Genomic DNA, 15,353 nt, shown 5'->3' with positions numbered 1-15,353 from the left:
CCCATATAAAGTTATTACAATATTACTGAGAATGTTGCCTATGCTGTACTTTAAATCCCCATGATTTATTTATTTTATAACTGGAAGCTTGTGTATCTTTAAAATTTTTTTTTAATGTTTATTTATTATTGAGAGACAGAGACAGAGAGAGACAGAGCATGAGCATGGGAGGAGCAGAGAGACAGGGAGACACAGAATCTGAAGCAGGCTCCAGGCTCTGAGCTGTCAGCACAGAGCCCGACATGGGGCTCAAACTCACAAACCACAAGATCATGACCTGAGCTGAAGTCAGATGTTCAACCAACTGAGCCACCCAGGCGCTCCTGGAAGCTTGTATATCTTAATCTCCTTCATCTATGTCTCCCACGACCACCCCCTTGTCTCTGGCAACCACCAGTTCTCTGCATTTATGAGTCTGTTTCTGTTTTGTTTTGACAATTTAGGTTTTTTTTTTTTTTTAATGTTTATTTCTGAGAGAGAGATTGACAGAGTGTGAGCAGGGGAGGAGCAGAGAAAGGGAGACACAGAATCCAAAACAGGCCCCAGGCTCTGAGCTGTCAGCACAGAGCCTGATGCAGGGCTCGAACTCACGGACGGCAAGATCATGACCTGAGCTGAAGTCAGACGCTTAACCAACTGAGCCACCCAGGCGCCCTGACAATGTAGTTTTTAAACTGAAAACTAAAGCACTTGTAAAACATTAATATGGAAATGCAAAGGACCAAGAATAACCAAAACATTCTTGAAGAAAAAGATAGGAGAATTTGCCCAACCAGATATCAAAATTTTTCATGATTTTTTTTTAATGTTTGTCTATTTTGAGAGAGAGGCAGGTTGCAAGTTGGAGAGGGGCAGAGAGGGAGAGACAGATTCGGAAGCAGGCTCCAGACTGAGCTGTCAGCACAGAGCCCCATGCGGGGCTCAAACCCACGAACCATGAGATCATGACCTGAGCCAAAGTCAGACACTTAACGGACTAAGCCACCCAGGTGTCCCTCAAGATTTTTTATAAAATTAATAATTAGTATAGTAGGTATAGGGATAATGATAAATAAATAGCCATTAGAAAAAAAATAGCACAGAAACAGGCCAACCACTGTGTAACCTTGATCTGTAACAGAGTGATGTGGAATAGTACTGGGTAAAAGATGAACTTTTTAAAATAAATTATTTTGGGGCAATTGAGTATTTTTATGGAAAACAAGATTTGATTATTACTTCATATCATACATAAAAATTTCTCCACAGTGGATCAAAAACCTAAAAGTCAGAGGCTATGTTATAAAGCTTTTAGGTGCTAATATAGGAATATTTTTATAACTTTAGGGTAGGAAAGACACAAAACCCACTAGATTCAAATTTATACATTAAATGAAGGACTTCTTTCCATCAAAATATATTAGAAAAGTGCAAGGATAATCTTCAGCATAGGAAAAGATTTTTTTCCAAAATAGAGCTCAGTTGAAGAATGGATGAAAAAACAAGTACTCACAAAAGAATATATATATATATATATATATATATATATATATATATATATATTGCCTAAAAACATATGAAAAGATGTTTAACTTCAGTATTAATCATGAAAATGCAAATTAAAACCACAGTGAGAATATTAATTAACCTCCAGTTTGGCAAAAACCAAAGCATCTCATGATTTGAATTGTTGGTGAGGATACGAAATAATGGTATATAATGCTTATGAAAAGGTGACTTGTTACAAACAGTTTTGTTCCACATAGTACTGGAAGTCCTAGCCAGGGCAATTAGGCAAGAAAGAGAAATAAAAGACATCCAGATTGGAAAGGAAGAAGTAAAACTGTCACTATTTGTAGATGATATGATGTTGTGTATAGAAAAGACCCAATAAAGACCTCACCAAAAAACTGTTAGAACTAATGAAGTGTATGTAATCAATATACAAAAATCTGTTGCGTTTCTATATACTAATAATAACAAATTATCAGGGAAATTAACACAATCCCATTTACAGTTGTATCAATAGAATACATAGGAATAAATTTAACCAAGGAGTTGAAAGACTTGTACCCTGAAAACTATAATTGATGAAAGAAATTGAGGAAGGCACAAATAAATGGAAAGATATCCCACGCTCATGGATTGGAAGAATTAATATTGTTTAAATGTCCAAACAACCCAAAGCAATGTACAGGTTTCTTTTTTTTTTTTTTAATTTTTTTTTTTAACATTTATTCATTTTTGAGACAGAGAGAGACAGAGCATGAACAGGGGAGGGTCAGAGAGAGGGAGACACAGAATCCGAAACAGGCTCCAGGCTCCGAGCTGTCAGCACAGAGCCTGTCGTGGGGCTCGAACTCACGGACCGCGAGATCGTGACCTGAGCCGAAGTCGGCCGCTCAACCGACTGAGCCACCCAGGCGCCCCAATGTACAGGTTTCAATGCACTCTCTATCAAAATTCCAGTGGGATTTTTCAGAGAAATAGAACAAACAATCCTAAAATTTGTATGGAATCACAAAAGACCATGTATAACCAAAGCAGTCTTGAGAAAGAACAACAAAGCTGGAAGTATCATGCTCCCCGATTTCAAACTGTACTGGAGTTAAAGTTTGGTATACCAAACTTTAAATGTGGCATAAAAACAGACACAGATCAATGGAACAGAATAGAGAGCTCAGAAATAAATCCACACATATGTGGTCAATTAGTTTATGACAAAGGAAGCAAGACTATAGAATGGGGAAGGACAGTCTCTTCAATAAATGGTGTTGGGAAAACTGGACCAATGTCTTATACCATACACAAAAATTAACTTAAAATGGATTGAAGATATAAATGTAAGACCTAAAACCATAAAATTCCTAGAAAAGTTAGCAAGAAGAAGAAGAAATGAAGAAGGAAGAAAAATGAAATCTTGCCATGTGTGATAACATGATGGACCTAGTGGGTGTTATGCTAAGAGATACAAGTCAGACAGAGAAAAACAAATACCATATAATTTCATTTATATGTGGCATCTAAAAAACAAAACTAAGAAACAGAACTCATAAATAGACTCATAAATAGAGAAGAAACTAGTGGCTGCCAGAGGGGAGGGTGGTGGAGGAGTAGGTAAAATGGAGAGATTAAGAAATACAACTTCCAGGCAAGGATGCGGAGAAAAAGGATCTCTTTTGCACTGCTGGTGGGAATGGAAACTGGTGCAGCCACTCTGGAAAACAGTATGGAGGTTCCTCAAAAAATTTAAAATAGAACTACCCCTGACCCAGCAATTGCACTACTAGGTATTTATCCAGGGATACAGGTATGCTGTCTCCAAGGGGGACATGCACCCCAGTGTTTATAGCAGCACTATCAACAATAGCCAAAGTATGGAAGGAGCCCAAATGTCCATCAATGGATGAATGGATAAAGAAGATGTGGTATATATATACAATGGAATATTATTCAGCAATCAGAAAGAATGAAATCTTGCCATTTGCAACTATGTGGATGGAACTAGAGGGTATTATGCTAAGTGAAATTAATCAGAGGAAGACAAATATCATATGAATTCACTCATATGAGAATTTTAAGACACAGAACAGTTGAACACAAGGGAAGGGAAGCAAAAATAATATAAAAACAGGGAGGGGGACAAAACATAAGAGACTTTTAAATATGGAGAACAAACAGAGGGTTACTGGAGGGGTTGTGGGAGAGAGGATGGGCTAAATGGGTAAGGGGCATCAAAGAATCTACTCCTGAAATCATTGTTGCACTATATGCTAACTAACTTGGATGTAAATTTAAAAAATAAAATAAAAATAAATTAATTAAAAAAAAGAATTATGTGTGTGAGGAAGCAGTTGAAACACTCTAGGCAAATAAAGGACCATATAAATACTGAAAAAAAAAATACAACTGCCAGTTATAAAATGAAAAAGTTACAGGGAATAACATAAAAGTTCTATAAGCATAGGGAATATAATAATATAGCATTGTATTACAACACGGAATGGTGACTGTACTTACTGTGGTGAGCATCGTGTAATGTATAGAATTGTTGAATCACTGTGTTGTACACCTGAAATGAATTTAGTATTGTATGTCAACTATACTTCAACTTAAAAAAAACTCCTAGAAGAAAACCTAGGTGGTAAGTTGGACACCACTGTTGGCAATGATTTTTTGGATTTGACGTCAAAAGCAGAGGCAACAAAAACAAACAAGTGGGATGACATCAGAGTAAAAAGTTTTTGCACTCCAAAGGAAACCATCATCAAAATGATGTGGAAGAAATGGATGGAAGAGAATATTTGCAAATCATATATCTAATAAGGGGTTGGTATTCAAAATATATATAAAAAAGTTGTACAATTCAAGAGCTAAAGCCCAAACATGTTGTTCACTAAAAAATGGGCTGAGGGGGGCACCTGGGTGGCTCAATTGGTTGAGCATCCGACTTTGACTCAGGTCATGATCTCGCAGTCAGTGGGTTTGAGCCCCACATCAAGCTCCGTGCTGACAGCTCGGTGCCTGGAGCCTACTTCGGATTCTGTGTCTCCCTCTCTATCTGCACCTTTCCCACTCGTACTTTGTCTCTCTGTCTCTGTGTCAGTCTCTCAAAAATAAAAACATTTTAAAAAATGGGCTGAGGATATGAATAGACATTTTCCCAAAGAAAACATACAGATGGCCAATAGGTACGTGAGAAGATGCTCAACATCACTAATCATCAGGAAAATGCAAACCCAAACCACAATGAGATATCACCTAACACCTGTTAGAATAGCTGTTATCAAAAAGGACAAGAAATAACAAATGTTGGCAAAGGTGTGGAGAAAAGGGAATCCTCATGCGTTGTTGGTGGGAATGCAGAGGTGCAACTGCTATGGAAACCAATATGGAGGTTCCTTAAAAAATTAAAAATGGAACTATTGTATGACCCAGCAGTTCCACTTCTGGGTATTTATATGAAGAAAAGAAAACACTAATTTGAAAAGATACATGCATCCACATGTTCAGTGCAGCATCATTTATAAGAGCCAAGACCTAGAAACAGCTTAAGTTTCACCAGTGAATGATTGGATAAAGAAATCATGGTACATGTATATACAATGGAATATTCAGCCATAAAAAAAAAAATGAAGTCTTGCCATTTATGAGAACATGGATGGACTTTGGCATTATGCTAAATGAAATAAGTCAAAGACAAATAATATATGATCTCACCTATATGTGGAATCTAAAACAAAAAACAAACAAAAAAACCCCAAGCCAAGATCATAGTTACAGAGAACTGATTGGGGGTGAGGGAACAGGCAAAATGGGTGGAGGGAAGCAAAAAGTACAGTTACAGTTGTAAAATAAGTCATGGAGATATAATGTATAGCATGGTGACTGCAGTTAATACTGTATTACTTATTTGAAATCTTAAATGTTTTCATCATAGAAAAAATGTTCTGTAACTGTATGGTAACATGCTAATTAGACTAAATAACTGTGGTGATCATTTTGCAGTATATACAAATGAATTATGGTTATATACCTGAAACTAACATAATGCTATATGTCAATTATACCTCAATAAGAAATATTTAATTAAAAATTAAATAAAAATTGTAAGTAAAAATTAGTTTTCCAAACTGAAGTTGATGATGCCCATAACCCACAACCCAGCACTTTTACTCCCGAGTACATACTCTGTAGTAATGTGTGCTTATGTGGACCACTATACCTATATGAGAGTTTAAAGCATCATTGTTCGTTAAGATCAAAACCTGTAAAGAATCTAAATGCCCATCAACCATGAAATAAATAACAAACTGGCAAATTTACTCAATGGAATACTAGTCAGCATTGAAAGTGAATGAATTATTGTTATCAGGAACAACATGATTTCATAAAAAGTTCAAAAACAAGCAAAATTGAACTTAATGTTTAGGGATGCATGCATAGGTTGACAGGCAATAAAGTCAAAGAGATTATCACAGAAAGTTCAGATAGTCACCCCCTTAATGGAGAAGAAAGGAGAAGCAAGGAATCTTCTGGGGCGCTAGGAGAGTTTTATAAATACCTTGACAGTAACTTGTAAGCATGTCATTTTTTATAATCTTCAAACTGTATATATGCTTTGTATGTGCTTAACATGAGTAGACGTAAGGGTATTAAGTGAAATAAGTCGGACTGAGAAAGACAAGTACCATATGATAACACTCACATATGGAATTTAATAAATGAATAAAGAAACAAAAAGAATCAGACCTGCAAATATAGAGAACAAACTGATGGTTGCCAGAGGACGGTGGAATGGGGGGGGGGGTGGGGATGGGCAAAATGGGTGAAGGGGAGTGGGAGATAACAGACTTCTAGAATGAATAAATCATAGGAATAAAAGGCACAGCATAGGGAATATAGTCAGTGATATTGTAATAGTGATGTATGTTGACAGATGGTAGCTACACTTGTGAACATAACAGAATATAGAGACGTTGAATCACTATGTGGTACACCTAAATCTAATATGACATTGTGTGTCAACTATACTCAAATTTAAAAACTCAAAAAAATAAAAGCTTAAAATTGGATTTTCTTTATGCAAGTGGCAAAAGAGAAATTATTTTTCAAAAGGATACTATTTGCAGTAGCAACAAAAAAAATTACAAGATACTTAAAGATCTAAGAAAAGTATGAAGAAACTATATGGAACAAATTATAAAATTTTATTGAAAGACAAAGATGATCTACATAGATAGACATGCTGTTTGTGTGGATAAGCGTTATTATAATAAAAGTAACAATTTTTCCCAAATTGTCTTTGCGTTTCCAATGAAAATCCTAAAAGCTTTTTCCCCCTAAGAACTCAACAGATTACTAATATTGAAGAACAAAGGCTGCATAATAGCCAAGAGCTCCTTAAAGAAGAACTGTATTTAATGTATTATCTATCATTCATCAATATTCCACATATGCAGTGGTCTGTTTTTGGGCTGTTTCGGTGATTGATTTGTTCCTGTGCTAATTCCACGATGTGCTCATTACTTAACATCATAATGTCTTACATGTGGAAAAGCAAGGGACAGTTGTTAGTCATATTGGGAAAAAGTAAAATTGATCTCGATATTTTATCATTCATTCAAATCTATTCCACGTAGATTAAATACTTCTAGGGGCGCCTGGGTGGCGCAGTCGGTTAAGCGTCCGACTTCAGCCAGGTCACGATCTCGCGGTCCGTGAGTTCGAGCCCCGCGTCAGGCTCTGGGCTGATGGCTCGGAGCCTGGAGCCTGTTTCCGATTCTGTGTCTCCCTCTCTCTCTCTCTGCCCCTCCCCCGTTCATGCTCTGTCTCTCTCTGTCCCAAAAATAAATAAAAAACGTTGAAAAAAAAATTAAAAAAAAAAAAAATACTTCTATGTGAAAGGCAATTAATTGTAAACCCCATACAACTAGAAAATACGGAATATATATTTGACTCTATACATAGAGAAAATCTTAACAAAAACACTGTAAAATGAAAGGTTGGTAAATTGTTATTCAAAATGAATAACTTATATTTTCAAAACTTATATTTACAAAAAGAGCAAAAAGATCGTAAAAAACCCATAAAACAAAGTTGAGAGAAAGTATTTTCAAAACAACTCCTAGAAAATTATTATCCAGATACAGAAAGAAGTCCTATTACATGATTAAAAAGGAAATGGCTGTCTTGTTTTCTTGCTATCTCAAAGGATAGAAATTTTAAATATAGGTAAAAGACATCAAGCATTTTATAAAATGGAAATACAATAGCCAAAAAAATCCCGTAAAAAATGTCCAACCTTGCTACTATCAGAAATGCAAATTAAGACCACTCTGCAATACCTGATAGGCAAAAATTACGAAGTTTGAAAATCTTAAGAGTCAGAGGTTCTAGATGAATGGGATTATGGGTCAGTTTACATTGGAGGGAATATAAATTAGTATAAATGTTGTGTTTTTGTAAAGTCGAATATACATTATAACCGAGGTAGCAAATATTCTAGGCTTTGGGGCACATCCTATCTTTATCACAACTACTGAACTTGGTCACTGTAGTATAAAAGCAGCCACAGGCAATACATAAATGAATGAGCATGACTGTGTTTTAATATAACTTTCTTTACAAAAAAGGCAACAAGCTTCTTTTGGGCCATAATTTGGTAACCCTTGATACAACTTACAACTTACGATTTAGTAGTTTACTTGTTCATAGGTATAGATGCCCTAGAGATACTTATGTGTGTCCTGGGAGCCTGGCACATGTAACATGGATGAATCCAAAAGAGAATGATGAGTGAAAGGTCTCAGACTACATCAGAGTGATAACCAAATTATAAATCTTAAAATCAAGCAAAAGAAATTATTCTTGCCAAGTATGTTTAAGTCACAGATGAAGTAAGCCTTAAGATCTGACTTCCATTTTAGGAATCTAGGGATTACATGTACAAATTAAGTGATACCCAAAGGAAGCAGTCAGGCAAATCTAGGAGATGGATAATTGCGGGACAACTGGCTTGGTTTCTTCAATAAGAAAGTATTATGGAGAAGGAACAGTGGAGTGTGGGAAAGGAGTGTTCTGGATTAAAGGAGATTTAAGAGATGACCAATATAATTTTGAACCCTAGTTAGATTAGCAATAAAAGACATTTCGATAATAACTGAAGCAATTTAAACTAGGTATAAGATAATATTATGAAGCAATTTGAACTAGGTATAAGATAAAGAATATTTTTGTTAAGTGTGATGATTTGGTTAAAGTAGAAAATTTTTTGTAATTGCATGTGAATTTTAAGGTGAAATGATGTCTAGAATGTAAAAATCAAAAGGAGGTGGGATAAATTGTGAAGGAAAACCTTAAAAATTATTAAATGCAGGTGTAAAGTATGTGGGTGAAAATTTCATAATAAAAACCATGGAAAATGAATATTGTTTAGTAATACATCCATAATATACTAATATAATATGGAAATAATAAATCCTAAACTTATATTAACAGTTACTCTTATGTAGGGAACAAGGTACTGGTAATGTTCTAGTTTTTAACTAAAATGGTGCTATCATGGATGTCCTTTTTTAAAAAGAAACAGTCTTGGGGCATCCGGGTGGCTTAGTCAGTTAGGCGACTGACTCTTGGTTTCACCTCAGGTCGTGATCTTATGGTTTGTAGGTTCAAGCCCTGCATCGGACTCTGCACTATGGCACAGAGCCTGCTTGGGATTCTCTCTCTCCCTCTCTCTGCCTCTCCCTTGCTTGTGTGCGTTCTCTCTCTCTCTCTCTTTCTCTCTCTCTCTCTCAAAATAAATAAAATATAATAAAAATAAATAAAAAGAATCTTATTGAGTTATAATTTACCCTTTGTTAAGTGTATAATTCAATACTGTAACATAATAAATTTAAAGAACTTTGCAATCATAACCATAGTCTATTTTGAGATTTATCCATGTTACATTGTAGCATCTGTCAATAGTTCATCTCACTTTATTGCTGAATAGCATTTCATTGTATAAATGTTTATTCACCAGTTGATGGACATTTGCTGTGAATACTTGATACATGTCTTTGTGTAGATATTTGTTTTCATTTAGGTGGATACTTAGAAGTGAAATTGATGGGTAGTAAGGTCAAGCTATTTTCCAGAATGTACCATTTATCACTCCCACCGGTGATGTATGAGGGTTCCAGTTTTTCCACATCGCTGCCAACATTTGCTGTTGTCTTTTGTTTTGATGATAGCCATACTAGAACATATATCTCATTGTTTTAATTTGCATTTCCCTAATGACTAGTGATTTTTGAGCATCTTTTCATGTACTCATCAGCCAGCCTTACATCTTCTTTGGTGAAATGTCCATTCATATGTTTTGTTCATTTTTAAAGTATATTGTCGTACTGTTTTGTGAGATTCCTTTACACATTCTGGATATAAGTCCTTTATCAAATATATGATTTGCAAATATTCTTTCCCAGGATGTGATTTACCTTTTTATTTTCTTAATAGTGTCTTTTGAAACACAAAAGTTTTTAATTCTGATGAAGTCTAGTTTATCATTTTTTTCTTTTATGGATTGTGCTTTTGGCGTTTCATTTAATACTCTTGCCTAACCCAAGTCCACAGTGATTTACTGTAGAAACCTTATAGTTTCAGTTATTCCTTTAAAGCCTATGATCCATTTTTTGATTGTGGAAAATACATATAAAATTTACCATCTTAACCAATTTTAAGTGTATAGTTCAGTGATACTGAGTACATTCAGATTGTGCAGCCATCGTCACTATCCATCCCCATAAATAACTCGTTTCATCTTATAAAACTGAAGATCTGTACTTACTAATAACTCCCCATTCTCCCGTCCCCACAGCAACCACTATTCTACTTTCTGTCTCTATGACTTTGACTACTCTAAGTACCTCATATAAGTATAATCATTCAGTATTTATCTTTTTGTGACTTATTTTACTTAGTTTAATATCCTCAAGTTTCACCCATGTTATACATTATTGCAGAATTTTCCTTTTTAAGGCTGAGTAGTATTCCATTGTATGTATTTACCACATTTTGCTTATCTATTTGTCTGTCAGTGGTCACTTGGATTGCTTCCATGTTTTAGCTGCTGTTAGTGCTGCTGCTGTGAACATGAGTGTGCCGATACCTCTGAGACCCTGCTTTCAATTCTTTTGGGAATACACCCAGAAGTGGAGTTGCTAGATCATAGGATAATTCTGCTTTTAATTTCTCAAGGAGCAGTCATCTTGTTTTAAACAGTGGTTGTACAGTTTTACATTCCCACCAGCAACTTGCAAGGGTTCTGATTTCTCCACATTCTTGCCGGCACTTGCTTTCTAGACACACCATTCTAATGGATATGAGGTGGTAATTCACTGTAGTTTTGATTTGCATTTCCGTAATCATTAGTGATGTTGAAAATTTTTTCATGTGCTTATTGGCATTCATATATCTTCTTTGGAGTACTGTCTATTCAAGCCCTTTGCCCATTTTTAAATTGGGTTGTTTGTTGTTTTTTTGTTATTATTGAATTTTAGATGTTCTCTGTATATTCTGGATATGAATCCCTTAGTAGATATATGATTTGCAAATATTTTTCTTTTTCTATGGGTTGACTTGGTCATGGTGTATATAATTCTTTCAATTAGTTGTTGAATTCTGTTTGCTAATATTTTGTAGGGACATTTATTTTTTATTTTTTTAATTTACATCCATTTATAAAAGACATTGGTGTATAGTTTTCTTGAAGTGTTTTGTGTCTTGGTATCAAGGTTATGCTGCTTTATGAAGCATTTTCTCCATTTTTGGGAAAAGTGTGAAAAGCATTGATACTAGTCCTTTAAATGTTTGATAGAATTCACCAGTCAAACCATCAGGTCCAAGGCTTTTCTTTGTTGGGAGAATTTTGATTACTAATTACATCTCTTTAGTAGTTATAGGTCTATTCAGATTTTCTATTATTCGTGATTTCTTTTTGGTAGGCTTTTGTTTCTAGGAATTTGTTCATTTCATCTAGGTTACCCAGTTTATTTGGCATATAATTGTTCATAGTCTTCTTTTATAATGCTTATTTCTATAGAACTAATAGTAACGTCCTGTTTACATCTCTGATTTTAGCAATTTGAGTCTTAGTCCATCTAGCTAAAAAGACTTGTCAATTTTGTTGATCTTTTTAAAGAACCAACTTTTGGTTTCATTGATTTTCTCTTATTTTTCTATTCTCTATTTTGTTTACCTCTAATCTTATTTCCTTCATTTTGCTAGCATTGGGTTTAGTTTTTTGTTTATTTTTTCTAGTTCCTTAAGTTGTAAAGTTGAGTTGTTGATTTGAGATCTTGTTTTTTAAGGCAAGCATTTATAGCTATAAGTTTCCCCTTTAGCACTGCTTTTGATGCATCTTGTAAGGTTTGATATGGTGTGTTTTGGTTTTCATTTGTCTCTAAGTATTTTTCTAATTTCCCTTGTGATTTCTTTCTTGATCCATTAATTATTTAAAACTGTGTTGTTTAATTTCTGCAATTTTGCGAATTTTCCACTTTTCTCTGTTTTTGATTTCTACGTCCATCCCGTTGTTGTCTGAAAAGATACTTTATATAATCTGTCTTTTAAAAGCTATTGAGACTTCATTTGTGGCCTCATATGTGGGCTGTCCTAGGAAATGCCCCATGTGCACTTGAAACGAATGTGTATACTGTTATTGTTGAGTAGAGTGTTCTGTATTTGTTAGATCTAGTTGGTTTATTGTGTTAAGTTCTTTATTGCCCTACTTAGCTTCTAATTATTCTCTTCATAATTGAGAGTGGGTTATTGAAGTCTCCAACTATTACTATAGAACTGCCTATTTCTCCCTTCAATTCTCTCAGTTTTTACTTCATATATTTTTATGGGTATGTCATTGGGTATGTAAATTTTTATAATTGTTATATTTTCTTGCTGTATTAGACCTTTTATTAATATATAATGTCGTCTTTGTCTCTTGTAAACTTTTTTGATTTTTTTTTTTTTTTTTTTTTTTTTTTTTTAATTTATTTTTGGGACAGAGAGAGACAGAGCATGAACGGGGGAGGGGCAGAGAGAGAGGGAGACACAGAATCAGAAACAGGCTCCAGGCTCCGAGCCATCAGCCCAGAGCCTGACGCGGGGCTCGAACTCACGGACCGCGAGATCGTGACCTGGCTGAAGTCGGACGCTTAACCGACTGCGCCACCCAGGCGCCCCAACTTTTTTGATTTTAAAGTCTGTTTTGTCTGATATTCATTATAGTCTCCTGCTTTCTTTTGGTTACTATATTCACAGTATATCTTTTTCCATCTCTTCACTTTCAGTCTATTTGTGTCTTTAGATCCCAAGTGAGTCTCTTGTAGAGACCATATAGTTGGATGTGTGTTTTTATCCATTCCGCCTATCTCTGTCTTTTCATTAGGGAGTTTACTCCATTTACATTTAAAGTAATTATGGATGATGAGGGATTTCTATCAGTGCGCTGTTTATTTTTTATATGCCCTATAGCTTTGTTGTCCTTCATTTCCTGAATTACTGTCTTTTGTGTGTAGTTGATTTTTTGTAGTGAAATGTTTAAATTCCTTTCTTGTTTCCTTTTGTGTATATTCTGTAGCTATTTTCTTTGTGATTACCATGGGGATTACATTTAACGTCCTGAAGCTATAACACTCTAATTTGAATTTATAACAGCTTAACTTCATTAGCATGCAAAAACTCTGCTTTTTACACTGCCATCCCTAGCCCTTTGGTTGTTGATGTTACACAATTACATCTTAGTACATTGCATGCCCCAAAACATAAACTAATGATTATTTTATGGGGTGCCTGGGTGGCTCAGTCGGTTGAGCATCTGACTTAGGTTCAGGTCATGATCTCGTGGTTCATGAGTTCAAGCCCCACATTGGGCTCTGTGCTGATGTGCTGACAACTCAGAGCCTGGAGCCTGCTTTGGATTCTGTGTCTCCCACTCTCTCTGCCCACCCTACCCCCGCCCACTTGTATGCTGTCTCTCTCTGTCTCTCAAAAAGGAATAAATGTTAAAAAAAATTTTTTAATGCATTAGTTTCCTAAATTATATAGAAAACAAGATTGGAAGTTACAAACCAAAGTTATAGTAATACTAGCTTTTACACTAATTGTTTTTTCTTAAAAAAATTTTTTTTAATGTTTATTTGTTTTTGAGAGACAGAGCACGGTTAGGGAGGGGCAGAGAGAGAGGGGGAGACACAGTCTGAAGCAGGCTCCAGTCTCCGAGCTGTTAGAACAGAGCCTGATGCAGGGCTTGTGCTCACAAACCCAGAGATCGTGGCCCAGGCCAAAGTCAGATGCTCAAACAACTGAGCCACCCAGGCACCCCTAATTATTTTTTCTTTAAATGTATTAATCTTTTAAATCTTTCGAAAAAAAAATCTAGTTAAATACATTGTTATAGTAACACCGGCTTTTATCATACCAATATATTTACCTTTATTTAGGTTTATGTTTCTCTGAATGGCTCTGAGTCACTGTCTTTTCTTCTACCTTGTCAGGACTCCCTTGAGCATTTCTTCCAGGGCAGGTCTGGTGTTTACAAACAACCTCAGTTTTTGTTTATTTGGGAATGTCTCGATTTCTCCTTTATTTCTGAATGACAGTTTTGCCACATATAAGATAATTGGTTATGGGGCACCTGGGTGGCTCAGTCATTTGGGTGTCTGACTCTTGTTTTCGGCTCAGGTCATAATCCCAGGGTCATGCGGTCAAGCCCTGCGTTGAGCTCCATGCTGAGCCTGGGGCCTGCTTAAGACTCTCTCCTCCTCTGCCCCTCTTCTCTGCTTGTACTCTCTCACATTAAAAAAAAAAAAAAAAAAGGTTGAAAGTTTTTTTTCTTTTAGCATTTGAATATATTGGCCCATGTTTTCTGGACTCCAACGTTTCTGAAGACAAATCTGCTGATGATCTCAGTGAAGCTCCCTTGTATGTGGTAATTTACTTCTTACTGCTTTTAGGATTTTTTTCTTTGTGTTTTGAAAGTTTGTTTATAGTGGGTCTTGGTGTGGCTCTCTTTGAGTTCATCTTACTTGAAATTCTTTGAACTTCTTAGATGTTTATACTCATGTCTTTCATCAAATATGGCAAATTTTCTTATTGTTTCTTCAAATATTTTCTGTTTCTTTGTCTTTTCTCCTTCTGAGACCCCCACAATGTGTATATTGTCCTGCTTGGTGGTATCCTATAGGTCCCTTAGAGTGTTTACTTTCTTCAATTATTCTTTCTAGTCTTCTGCCTATGTAATTTCCATTGTCCTATCTTTAAGTTCACTGATTTTTTCTTCTGCTAGTTCAGTTCTGCCTTTAATTTGTCATTTCAGTTGTACTTTTCAGCTCCAGAGTTTTTTTTTTTTTTGGTATCTTTTCAGATTTTCTGTCTCTACTGATATTTCCATTTTGTTCACACATTGTTTTCTTGATTTTTTCCACAACTTCCTTCAGTTCTTTGAGCATCTTTTTATGATAGTTATTATAAAGTCTTTGTCACATAGGGGTGCCTGGGTGGCTTAGTCAGTTAAGTGGCCGACTTTGGCTCAGGTCATGATCTCGCAGTCCGTGAGTTCGAGCCCTGTGTCGGGCTCTGTGCTGATAGCTCAGAGCCTGGAGCCTGCTTCGGATTCTGTGTCTCCCTTTCTCTCTGCCCCTCCCCCAGTCGTGCTCTGTCTCTCTGCCTTTCAAAAAAAAAAATGAATAAATGTTAAAAAAAGAATTTTAAAGTTTTTGTCACATATAACTGTCATATGTCTTTTTCAGGGACAGTTTCTGTTGATTTATTTTTTGCCTCTCAATAGGCTGCACTTTTGTATTTCTTTGAATACATTGTGATTTTTTTTG

General features: G+C 35.5%; 1 protein-coding gene and 1 long non-coding RNA gene across 5 annotated transcripts in view; both read left to right on the top strand.

Moving 5' to 3' along the window:
• Window positions 1-15,353, top strand: part of GKAP1 (G kinase anchoring protein 1) — an 89,716-nt gene that overhangs the window by 41,284 nt on the left and 33,079 nt on the right. The window lies entirely within an intron of this gene.
• LOC128778570 (uncharacterized) lies at window positions 1,566-2,879 on the top strand. Its single transcript, XR_008424162.1, has 2 exons — window positions 1,566-2,176; window positions 2,419-2,879. It is a non-coding gene; the product is annotated as an uncharacterized LOC128778570 (long non-coding RNA).

This window comes from Panthera pardus, unplaced genomic scaffold, assembly GCF_024362965.1.
Source record: "Panthera pardus isolate Hobbes unplaced genomic scaffold, ASM2436296v1 HiC_scaffold_20, whole genome shotgun sequence".
In the NCBI taxonomy this organism is placed as follows: Eukaryota; Metazoa; Chordata; class Mammalia; order Carnivora; family Felidae; genus Panthera; species Panthera pardus.
Note: the sequence above shows the minus strand (reverse complement) of the source record. Positions and strands in the feature narration are given on the sequence as shown.